Source organism: Saccostrea echinata, unplaced genomic scaffold, assembly GCF_033153115.1.
Source record: "Saccostrea echinata isolate AGI-Se365-2 ecotype Australia unplaced genomic scaffold, CSIRO_AGI_Sech_v1 ptg000054l, whole genome shotgun sequence".
Classification (NCBI taxonomy): Eukaryota; Metazoa; Mollusca; class Bivalvia; order Ostreida; family Ostreidae; genus Saccostrea; species Saccostrea echinata.
This window is the reverse complement of record NW_026889803.1, coordinates 20525616-20537818: the sequence shown is the minus strand read 5'-3', so window position 1 is coordinate 20537818 and position 12203 is coordinate 20525616.

Below are 12203 nucleotides of genomic sequence, written 5' to 3'. Positions count from 1 at the left end.
TAGTTGTAAATCGTTAATATTAACATTTTTGCTTCAGTAATGCATCACAAAATATTGATCGTTAACGAGTTATTGATTAAAGACTTTCGGTCCCTCTCGGCCCTTATTTTGAGGGGCCAGCCCCTTTTTCTTCATATCACTTTAAAGCTCTTATGATTTTGAACACTTTTTGTTCAACAACCATTCAGAAATTCCTTTTCGTTTCTGAGATATTAGCAAAAGAGGTATTTAGGGGCCGGCCTCTTTAACTCCTTAATTGGGACGTTTAGAGAAAAATTAAACGTTGCATATTGTTTAGAACATTTTTTGAAACATCTTTTGTTCAATATTGCTTATCAAAATATTTCCCACTTTTGAAATATAAAACGTCAAAGATTTTGCATTCTGGCCCCTAATGACCCCTAATTATGTAACATATGATGTGAATATTATAATATATAGTTGTAAATTGTTCAGATAAACATTTTTGCTTCAGTAATGCATTACAAAATATTGATTGTTAAAGAGTTATTATTCAAAGACTTTCGGCCCCTCTCAGCCCCTATTTTGAGGGGCCAGCCCCTTTTTCTTCATATCACTTTAAAGCTCTCATTATTTTGAACACTTTTTGTTCAACAACTTTTCAGAAATTCTTTTTCGTTTCCGAGATATTTGCAAAGGAAGTATTTAGGGGCCGGCCCTTCAACTCCTTAATGGGGACGTTTAGCAAAAAATGAAAGGTTGCATATTGTTTAGAACATTATTTGGAACATCTTTTATTCAATATTGCTTATCAAAATATTTCTCACTTTTGAGATATAAAGCGTCAAAGATTTAGCATTCTGGCCCCTTATGGCCCCTAATTATGTAATATATGATGTGAATATCATAATATATAGTTGTAAACTGTTAAGATGAACATTTTTGCTTCAGTAATGCATTACAAAATATTGATTGTTAAAGAGTTATTGTTCAAAGACTTTCGGCCCCTCTCAGCCCCTATTTTGAGGGGCCAGCCCCTTTTTCTTCATATCACTTTAAAGCTCTCATTATTTTGAACACTTTTTGTTCAACAACTACTCAGAAATTCTTTTTCGTTTCTGAGATATTTGCAAAGGAAGTATTTAGGGGCCGGTCCTTCAATTCCTTAATGGGGACGTTTAGCAAAAAATAAAAGGTTGCATATTGTTTAAAACATTATTTTGAACATCTTTTGTTCAATATTGCTTATCAAAATATTTCTCACTTTTGAGATATAAAGCGTCAAAGATTTAGCATTCTGGCCCCTTATGGCCCCTAATTATGTAATATATGATGTGAATATCATAATATATAGTTGTAAACTGTTAAGATGAACATTTTTGCTTCAGTAATGCATTACAAAATTTTGATCGTTAAAGAGCTATTGACTAAAGACTTTCGGCCCCTCTCGGCCCCTAATGTGATGAGTCAGCCCTTTTTCTTTGATATCATATAAAAGATCTTGTAATTCTACACAATTTCTATTCAATATGTTTTTAGAAAATCTCCATAGTTTTAGAGATATGATAAAAAATGTCTTGAAAATTCACTCCCAATTCATGTCTTAGATTTCGACCCCTACCGAGCTTCCATACTAGGTACTTCCGGAAAATTTGAAAACCCAGGTGCAAAACTTCAACATGTCGTTTATAATCGCTGAAAATTTCAGCGCTCTAGCTTTTGCCGTTTCTTAGTTTTTGTGTCGACAAAATGGTTATCTGAAAATCGATTAAGGGCGATAACTTCCGACCGGAAGTGAATTTTTAGGATTTGAACAAAAAAGGATCATCTTCAGATCAAAAGGCATTACCCCTGAAAATTTCATGAAAATCGATCGAACCGTTTGCGAGATATCTTCTGCACAAAAATTGTAAAGAAAAAGTGGAATAATAATGATAAAAGTGAAAAAGAAACAATACAATAATAGAAGGGTCTTCCGTTGGAGACGGAAGACCCTAATAAAAGTGAAAAAGAAACCTAAGAATAACAAGAAGGTCTTCCGTAGAAGACAGAAGACCTTAACTAGAAACTCATTGCGAGCAATGAAAGGTCTTCCGTCCGATTCTGAAAATAAAAACAAAAATTCAAGCTGAAAAAGAGATAAAAGAAATTCAGACACTCTGGAAATTTAACCCTAGTCGTCAGCGTGAAAATCCAACTTGCTAACGTTAACCATTCATTTTTTACATCACTTCAGGTCACGACCGGAGGTACCGGAAGTAACGGCGATACAAGATTATCTCACGATTCATATAACTGATGACTGACCATCAGTCCTGAAAGTTTTAGACTTCAGTCGTTTACTGTTGCCGAGCAATATTGTGGGATCAAATTCTAATTTTGAGGACAGGTAAACACGAGACCGGAGACGAGACTTTTCTCTAGACATTTGCAGTATATACAACATACATAAAGTCATTTCAAGTACTTTATCGATAAGCAATATTTATGAGAAAGTTAAATATCAAAGTAAAGTAGTTTATCTCCTAAAACCGGAAGTTGACGTTTTTGTTTCCGGTGGAATCTAACATATTTCAAAAAAGCGAAAGAGATACAATAAAGTGATGCAAGCATTAATTTAAAAAAGAAAAGTTAATTTTTTTTAGATTTCTTTGATCACTTACTGTGACAAGCGGAAGTGACGACTGACGCGTTTAACCCAGATGGTTTTGCCTACTCTTCAAGGTCTATTACTCATAAAAGTTTGGTGTTTTAATCTTTTACCTGGTTTTGAGATCTCGCTCAGACTTCACATTTTGAGGCAGGAAAACATGCGATCGGAAGTGAATTTTTGAAAGATATTTACGATTACTCTAGACATTTGCAGTCTGAATAACATAATTAAAATTCATTTCAAATACTTTTTTCTAGAAAAAATATTGATGGAAAAGTAAAATACTCAAATTATGTAGTTTTTCTCTTATAACCGGAAGTTGTCGCTTTTGTTTCCGGTGAGACCAACATCTTTCGAATCTGCGAAAAAGATGCAATAAAGTGATGCAATTTTTAATTAAAAAAAGAAAAGTTGAAATTTTCGATTTCTTTGATCACTTTCTGTGACGACCGGAAGTGACGGCTGACGCTCTGAACCCAAATGGTTTTGCCTACATCTTAAGGTCTGTTGCTCATATAAGTTTGGTGTCTTAATCTCTCACCGTTTCCGAGATCTTGCTCAGAGAACTTCTCATTTTGAGGACAGGAAAACACGCGACCGGAAGTGAATTTTACAAAGATATTTGACATTACTCTAGATATATGCAGTTTGAATGACATATTTAAAATTCATTTCAAATACTTTATCTACAAAGGATATTAATGGGAAAGAAAAATACTAAAATTATGTAGTTTTTCTCTTATAACCGGAAGTTAACATTTTTGTTTCCAGTGGGACTAACATATTTCGAAACTACAAAAGAGATGCAATAATGTGATGTAAGTATTGATTTAAAAAAAGAAAGTTGAAATTTTATGATTTCTTTGATCACTTCCGTAAACGACCGGAAGTGCCGACGACGAACGAAAATGTGATTCCACAAATTTAAAAGTCACGTTCTATGCTCTCCAATAGGTCTCCAGTTCATATCTTTAGTCATTCTTGAGAACATTCGCGGACAAAATTTCATTTTAAAATCAGGAAATTGCCCGTAACTTGGAACCAAAATGGAATTTTCCAAATTTTCATTGTGATGAAACAAGTTCATACAATGACTAATTTTTCCTGAAAGTTTCACGAAAAACCACTGAATAGTTTTCGAGAGAAAACGCCTGCACAAAATTTGGTCAAAAAAATAATAATAACTAGACACTCGTTGCGAGCAACGAGAGGTCTTCCGTCCGAATAACCATCCTTAAGTGTGATATTCTTTGCACGTAAAATTACATTTATATCTGCTTGTTGTAAAGACACCTAGAAATTTAATATGAGTCTTTTAAAAGATTTTTTATTTATGAAAAAAAAAAATAAAAAGAGCAGGAAATTCACAAAGAGAAAAAAGATCAACATCATTGATCAAGATGAAAACGTAAATTTAAGCAAAAAATTCAGATTTACTCGGGACTAAACAAAGATCGGCTGCCCAAAAACAGCTAGGTTCACTTTATGCATAAAATAGCCCTGTAGATATACCAATTTATTGACTAACACTTTATGTTCCATTTTTTAAACATCAAAATAAAGTAGAGACTTAGAGCTTTCATTTCCTATTAAAGATTTTCTCCTCAAAGCCAATGTCTTGTTTTTCTGAAATTCACAGTGCCAAAAAAGGCCCTAAGTGAACCTTGTTCTTTAATATTGAAACCACTACACTAGTGCAATGTACCAGCCATCATCGATGATTACCTTGCACTCATTCCCTGAAGTAACGAGTGTCAGGTTAATTTTTTTTCTTATAGTACGGAATTATAGGATGAAAACTAGCCAGCTAAATTTTGTGCAAGTGCTAGTACATTTACATCGGATTTGTTACTTGAGTTTTAACAATAACTGATAGCAGAGAAAATAATCTGTTACTGATAAAAACTAAAAAAAAAAAAAACTATTGTGTTTACTTCCTTTATTCTTTATGCATTCAACTTTCTATTCTATGCAATTCCAAATACAGACATGTTCGTGTAATCTTTTTCTGTACTTCTACACTTCTGCATCAGACAATTTGTGAAATGCGGGTCACGATACATTATTTCGCGCCAAACGTCACGAGTAAATTCTCGCACCTTTCCTTTGAAATGTGTATTTGAAACTGTACATATAACATATCGTACACGGGCAAGTGTCATAAAGGCAGCGCTAAGTTTTCTTACACATTTTATATTCCTCTTTACCCCCAGTGTGGATTATTCCAATTAGTAACACATTAATAAAAAGACTGGAATGTTTCGCAACAAAACACGTCTCGCCATATGACGCTCAAGGAATCTGATACCTATTATGTTCAATAACTTGCATCTATAAAGGAATATTACCCTACTAAAATCAAAGAAAAATATTGAAAAACGTAAATGTTGAAAAAATTGACTTTTTTTTAATTCGCTTCCGGTAGCGACCGGAAGTACTCACGACGCACGAAAAGGCAAACCCGCAAATCTAGAAGTCATGTTCTATGCTCTCCAACAATTCTCCAGTTCATATCTTTAGTCGTTCTTTAGATCTCGCGCGGATAAAATTTCATTTCAAAATCAGAAAAATGTCCATAACTTGGAACCGGAAGCGAATTTCTCCAAAACTCTTTCAAATGTAACAATGGCATTTTATAGCGCATTATCCCTGAAAGTTTGATGAAAAACCATTGAATAGTTCTCGAGATATTGCGTGCACAAGATTTGTTGAAAAAATCTATTTTTAAAATGTCTTCTGGTGGTTAATTTTAAAAACAAATCATATATTAAGCATTACGATAAGAGTCTCTATTAACCCTATTAAAATCAAAGAAAAATATTGAAAAACGTAAAAGTTGAAAAAAATGACTTTTTTTAATTCGCTTCCGGTAGCGACCGGAAGTATTCACGACGCACGAAAAGAAAAACCCGCATTTCTAGAAGTCATGTTCTATGCTCTCCAACAATTCTTCAGTTCATATCTTTAGCCGTTCTTTAGATCTCGCGCGGATAAAATTTCATTTTATAGCGCATTATCCCTGAAAGTTTGATGAAAAACCATTGAATAGTTCTCGAGATATTGCGTGCACAAAATTTGTCTAAAAAATAAGAATAATAACTAGAAACTCATTGCGAGCAATGAGAGGTCTTCCGTCCGATTCTGAAAATAAAAACGAAAATTCAAGCTTAAAAAGTGATAAAAGAAATTCAGACATCCTGGAGATTTAATCCTGGTCGTCAGCGTGAAAATCCAACGTGCTAACCATTAACCATTCACCTTTTTGCATCTCTTCCTGTCACGATCGGAAGTAACGGCGATACAAGATTTTCTCACGATTCAAATAAACTGATGACTGACTATCAGTCCTGAAAGTTTTAGACTTCAGTCCTTTATTGTTGCTGAGCACTATTGTGAGAACAAATTCTAATTTTGAGGACGGGTAAACACGCGACCGGAAGTGAATTTTATAAAATCTCTGACTTTTCTCTAGACATTTGCAGTATCTACAACATACATAAAATTATTTCAAGTACTTTATCGATAAGCAATATTTATGAGAATGTTAAATATAAAAATAACGTAGTTTATCTCCTAAAACCGGAAGTTGTCGTTTTTATTTCCGGTGGGACCAACATCTTTCGAATCTGCGGAAAAGATGCAATAAAGTGATGCAATTTTTAATTAAAAAAAGAAAAGTCGAAATTTTCGATTTCTTTGATCACTTCCTGTTACGACCGGAAGTGACGGCCGACGCTCTGAACCCAAATGATTTTGCCTGCATCTTAAGGTCTGTTGCTCATATAAGTTTGGTGTCTTAATCTCTCACCGTTTCCGAGATCTTGCTCAGAGAACTTCTCATCTCCCGCCCCAGCAGGATTCGAACCCACAACAATACGAGAAAGTTTGGATCGGTCATATCTTTGCAATAAATGCATCAATCAAAATGATGAAAACATACTTAGAACTCTTAGAAGACTCTCTATTAACTCCGTAAATCCCAGAGAAAAATATTGAAAAACAAAAAAGTTACAAATTTAACATTTTTGAATTCACTTCCGTTTGCGACCGGAAGTATGAACGACGAAAAATAAAGGTCGATCAACATATCTACATTTGATGCTCTATCACCTCAGCAGGTTTCATATTCATATCTTATCATATATATCGGAAGACCTTAATAACAACTAATAAACTAATGTTCAGAGAACAATTAGAGGCCTTTCCACCTTTTTAAGTGTTTTCGTGTCATTTGGGCTGAAAAAAAAAATGCAAAAAAATGCAAAAAAATGCAAAAAAAAAAAAAAAAATTGCTCCTCCAGCTGGGATCGAACTCAAAACCCTTGGTTTGAAAGGCAAGTGCGCTAACCACTGCGCTACACATTCCGATAAAATTGGGTAAGTTAATTGTATAAGACTATAGAATAAATACAAGCGTATTTTTAGAATCGGTAGGGGGAAGAAAGAAGTTCCGTAAAAGGAAATAGTTCCTGAACTTGCAAGCACTATATAAAATAACAAGGGACGGGCTGCTTGAGAAAACGTTAACACTGTTCCCTTATGAAAATGTATTAATGGACTGTAGCCCGATTCATCGATATTGTGAGCATGCTGAATTTTTTGAAAATAGCTTTGTTGTAAGCTTAAAAGATCGGGTTCGGATTTTAACATTTCTGACTGAATATCCTGAAATAAATATGAAACATTTAAGTAAGCATTTCTTTGGGTTAAATTAAATATGTGTAGCACAAATTAAACTCCCAACATGCATTTTTAGAAGGGAAACAGGACAATGAAAGCGAGAATTGTTTTTAATATACCGAAAATCGCTATTTCTGGAAACTGATTAATTCTAAATAAAAATCAATAAATTCCAAATGTAAAAGAAAGAGAGAATGCTTGGTATTAAAATCTCGTATCATATCAGGAAAATCGAATGCTACTAACGACATCTGAAGAAGTAGCCGATAAAAGGTTTAGATCATTTCTTCGTTCACCTGCACTTTAATTTCAAACACAAGAGAACTTGTAGTTTTTGACGTGAAACTTCATGACTTCTATTAACTTATTAGACTCACCGTAAACTCTCAAGAAAGTTTCTCTGAGGTCTATACTACATTTGTACCAAATATGGTGTCAATCCGAGGTCTGGTTTGAATTTTACAGAAATATTCTACGTTGTTGTTGATGTGATTTTTTTTTAGAAGGGGGGGGGGGGGTGATTATTTATTTTATGCCTCTTTTAAACTAAGAATTGTAACTACTTTCACATCTTTAAGCCTGATCGTGACCTTTGGTTCAAGGTCAAAGGTCAAGATAAGATTTAAATAAACATTTCTGTGTGGGTTGAATTAAATGTAACTAGTATAAATTAAATTTCAGACATGCATTTCTGGAAGAAAAGGGTGTCAATGATAGCGTTTAAATTTATTTAATAGGAAAAATCGCTATTTTCGAGATTCATTCGAAAAATATTAATTCTAAATAAAATTGAAATAAATTCCACATACTAAAGAAAGCAAGAATGCTTGATATCAAAATATCATATCATATCAAGAGAATCGAATGCGATTAACAACAACTGAAGAAATAGCCGATAAAAGCTTTAATTCATTTTTATGTTCATCAGCACCTAAATTGCAGGTAGAAAAAATATGTAGTGTTTGTCGAAAAGATTCCTAATTTCGTTATACTTTGGAGATTCAATGTAAAACTTTCAGGAAACTTTCTTTAAAGTCTCTTTTGTAGTATCCTGGAATTTTATGTCAATCCGAGACGTTGTATGAGTCTCAGAGAAATATTCTACGTTGCTATTGGTTTGATTTTTTTTTCATATTGGTTTAACACCCCCTCCCACCCTGCCCTTTTCATATTTTCTGAAATGAAAAGCATTTTTCTCTTCCTGATATTAGCTTAAAAGCATAACAGAATACATCTTCTTAAACTTTTTCTTGACCCTTGGGTCATGGGTCAATGGGACTAAGATCAGGTGTAAAAAAAAAAAAAAGAAAAGAAAAACTTTGGTTTTTGCTTACACAAATAAATTGAAAGCTGGGTAAAATATTTCTATATTCTTTTCATGACCCTTGGGTCAAGGTGAAAGGTCAAGGTCAACGGTCGAAACCATTTTAAAAGTTTGGATAGGTCATATCTTTGCAATAAATGCATACATCAGTATATTGCAGACCTAAATAGAATTCATAGAAGACACACTATAAACCCTGTAAATTCTAGAGAAAAATATTGATAAACAAAAAACTTGAAAAATTGAACTTTTTGAATTCACTTCCGTTTGCGACCGGAAGTACAAACGACGAAAAATAAAGGTCGATCAGCATATCTGTATGTGATGCTCTATCATATCCGTGAGTTTCACTTTCATATCTTTAGCCGTTCTCGAGAAAATTAGGGGACAAAATTCCATTTAAAAAATACAAATTTCCCCAAAAATCGCGAAGGGAAGTGAGTTTTAAAAAAGTGAGAGACACCCCTGGAGATATTTTCATGATGCATCTTCCCTGAAAAAATCTTTAGAATTGAACCACGCACAGCTGAGATATCGCTTGTACTATGAAAAGTGGAATAATAATAATAATAGAAAACAGAAGGAAAACAATAAGGTCTTCCGAAGGAAGTCGGAAGACCTTAATAATAATAAGAAACAGTAGAATCACTATAAGGTCTTCCGTGAAAACGGAAGACCTTAACTAGATGCGATCTCGTTGCGAGCAACGAGTGGGTCTTCCGTCCGATTTTTGATAAGATGAGATCAGAATTTGACTGAGATTTTTGTCCAAATATAATGATAAAAATAAATTGTTAAGACGAAAATTTTGCTTCAGTAGTGTGTATTGAAATATTGATCATTAAAGAGTTATAGATTAAAGACTTTCGGCCCGTCCTAGCCCCTATTTTGAGGGGCCAGTCCTTTTTTTTTGGTATCTTCTTATAGCTCTCATGATTTTGAACATCTTTGTTCAACAACTATTCTGAAATTCTTTTTCGCTTCCGAGATATATGCAAAAGAAATATCTAGGGGCTGGCCCTTCAACTCCTTAATGGGGGCGTTTAGCAAAAATGAAAAGGCAACATATTGTTTAAAACCTTATTTTGAACATCTTTTATTCAACACTGCTTATCAAAATATTTCCCAATTTCAGGATATAGAGTGCCAAAGATTTGGCATTCTAGCCCCTTGTGGCCCCTAATTGTGTAACATATGATGTGAATATTATAATATATAGTTGTAAATTGTTGAGATAAACATTTTTGCTTCAGTAATGAATTAAAAAATATTGAGCATTAAAGAGTTATTCATCAAAGACTATCGGCCCCTCTCAGCCCCTATTTTGAGGGGCCAGTCCCTTTTTCTTCATATCACTTTAAAGCTCTTATGATTTTGAACATTTTTTGTTCAACAACTATTCAGAAATTCTTTTTCGTTTCCCAGATATTTGCAAAAGAAGCATTTAGGGGCCGACCCTTTAACTCCTTATTGGGGACGTTCTGCAAAAAATTAAAGGTTGCATATTGTTCAGAACATTATTTTGAACATCTTTTGTTCAGTATTGCATATCAAAATATTTCACACCTTTGAGATATTTAGAGTTAAAGATTTTGCATTTTGGCCCCTTATGCCCCCTTATTATGTAACATATAATGTGAATATCATAATATATAGTCGTACATTGTTGAGATAAACATTTTTGCTTCAGTAATGCATTACAAAATATTGATCGTTAACAAGTTATTGATTAAAGACTTTCGGTTCCTCTCGGCCCTTATTCATACCACTTTAAAGCTCTTATGATTTTGAACACTTTTTGTTCAACAACTATTCAGAAATTCCTTTTCGTTTCTGAGATATTAGCAAAAGAAGTATTTAGGGACCGGCCCTTTAACTCCTTAATGGAGACGTTTAGAGAAAAATGAAACGTTGCATATTGTTTAGAACATTATTTTGAAAATCTTTTGTTCAATATTGCTTATCAAAATATTTCCCATTTTTTAAATATAAAGCGTCAAAGATTTTGCATTCTGGCCCCTAATGGCCCCTAATTATGTAACATATGATGTGAATATTATAATATATAGTTGTAAATTGTTCAGATAAACATTTTTGCTTCAGTAATGCATTACAAAATTTTGATCGTTAAAGAGCTATTGACTAAAGACTTTCGACCCCTCTCGGCCCCTAATGTGATGAGTCAGCCCTTTTTCTTTGTTATCATATAAAAGATCTTGTAATTCTACACAATTTCTATTCAATATGTTTTTAGAAAATCTCCATAGTTTTAGAGATATGATAAAAAATGTCTCGAAAATTCACTCCTGATTCATGTCCTAAATTTCGACCCCTACCGAGCTTCCATACTAGGTACTTTCGGAGAATTTGAAAACCCAGGTGCAAAACTTCAACATGTCGTCTATAATCGCTGAAAATTTCAGCGCTCTAGCTTTTGCCGTTTTTTAGTTTTTGTGTCGACAAAGTGGTTATCTGAAAATCGATTAAAGGGCGATAACTTCAGACCGAAAGTGAATTTTAAGGATTTGAACAAAAAAGGATCATCTTCAGATCAAAAGGCATTACCCCTGAAAATTTCATGAAAATCGATCGAACCGTTTGCGAGATATCTTCCGCACAAAAATTGTAAAGAAAAAGTGAAATAATAATAAAAGTGAAAAAGAAACAATACAATAATAGAAGGGTCTTCCGTTGGAGACGGAAGACCCTAATAAGAAAATTGAAAAAGAAACATAAGAATAATAGAAGGGTCTTCCGCTGAAGACGGAAGACCCTAATAACTGAAGCATAACCATTTCATAGAAATGCAGGAAAATCGTGATCATAGTTTTAGAGGAATAAATTTCCATTTTCTTCTTGAAACTGTGTTTTTAATGTTTGCATTCATTAATATGACTGGGTATGCAGCATTTGACCTTAGAGAAGCATGGTAGGGCAGTTGGTATGGTGTCTGGAAGGTGTTCCTTTCAAAATAGATTCAAAATTGTTGTTTCTATCGGTTGAAAACTACATTGACCTGATTAAGGAATGTCTTCTGTGGATAAACATTGGGACCTTGATTTTTTTCTTACAACCGAAATTCTTTATATACCCGTGTAAAGTCTTTCACGGGACTTATAACCGAGATTTCCATATAAGCGATTTTTTATAACCGACTTTTTCTGTACTCTACAATTACTCTGCGGGGTTTTTCAATTTGGACAAGCCCACCCACATTATGGACGACCGCGAGTGGCACCACGTTTTGACACATTTTTCTATGGCTGGAAGAGGGGCCGAATCATTTTTCTAATACTATGGAATCATTTTAATTCGTGGGGGTCAATGATCGGGGGCAAGCAAAATTTTGCTTGTTCGTGGAAACATAATTTCGTGGGTTTCTCGTTTTTACGGTAGATTCAATAAATCAATATATTAATAAAATAAACGTTCGTGGGGATGTAAATTCGTGGGTAAGGGTAACCCACGAAATACACGAACAATGATGATTCCAAAAAAAAAAAAAATTCTTCTTTACACTGCACTGACAGACCTTGTTAGATCACAAGAGTCGTTTAAGCTTTAAGAATTCATATTGGAAAGGGG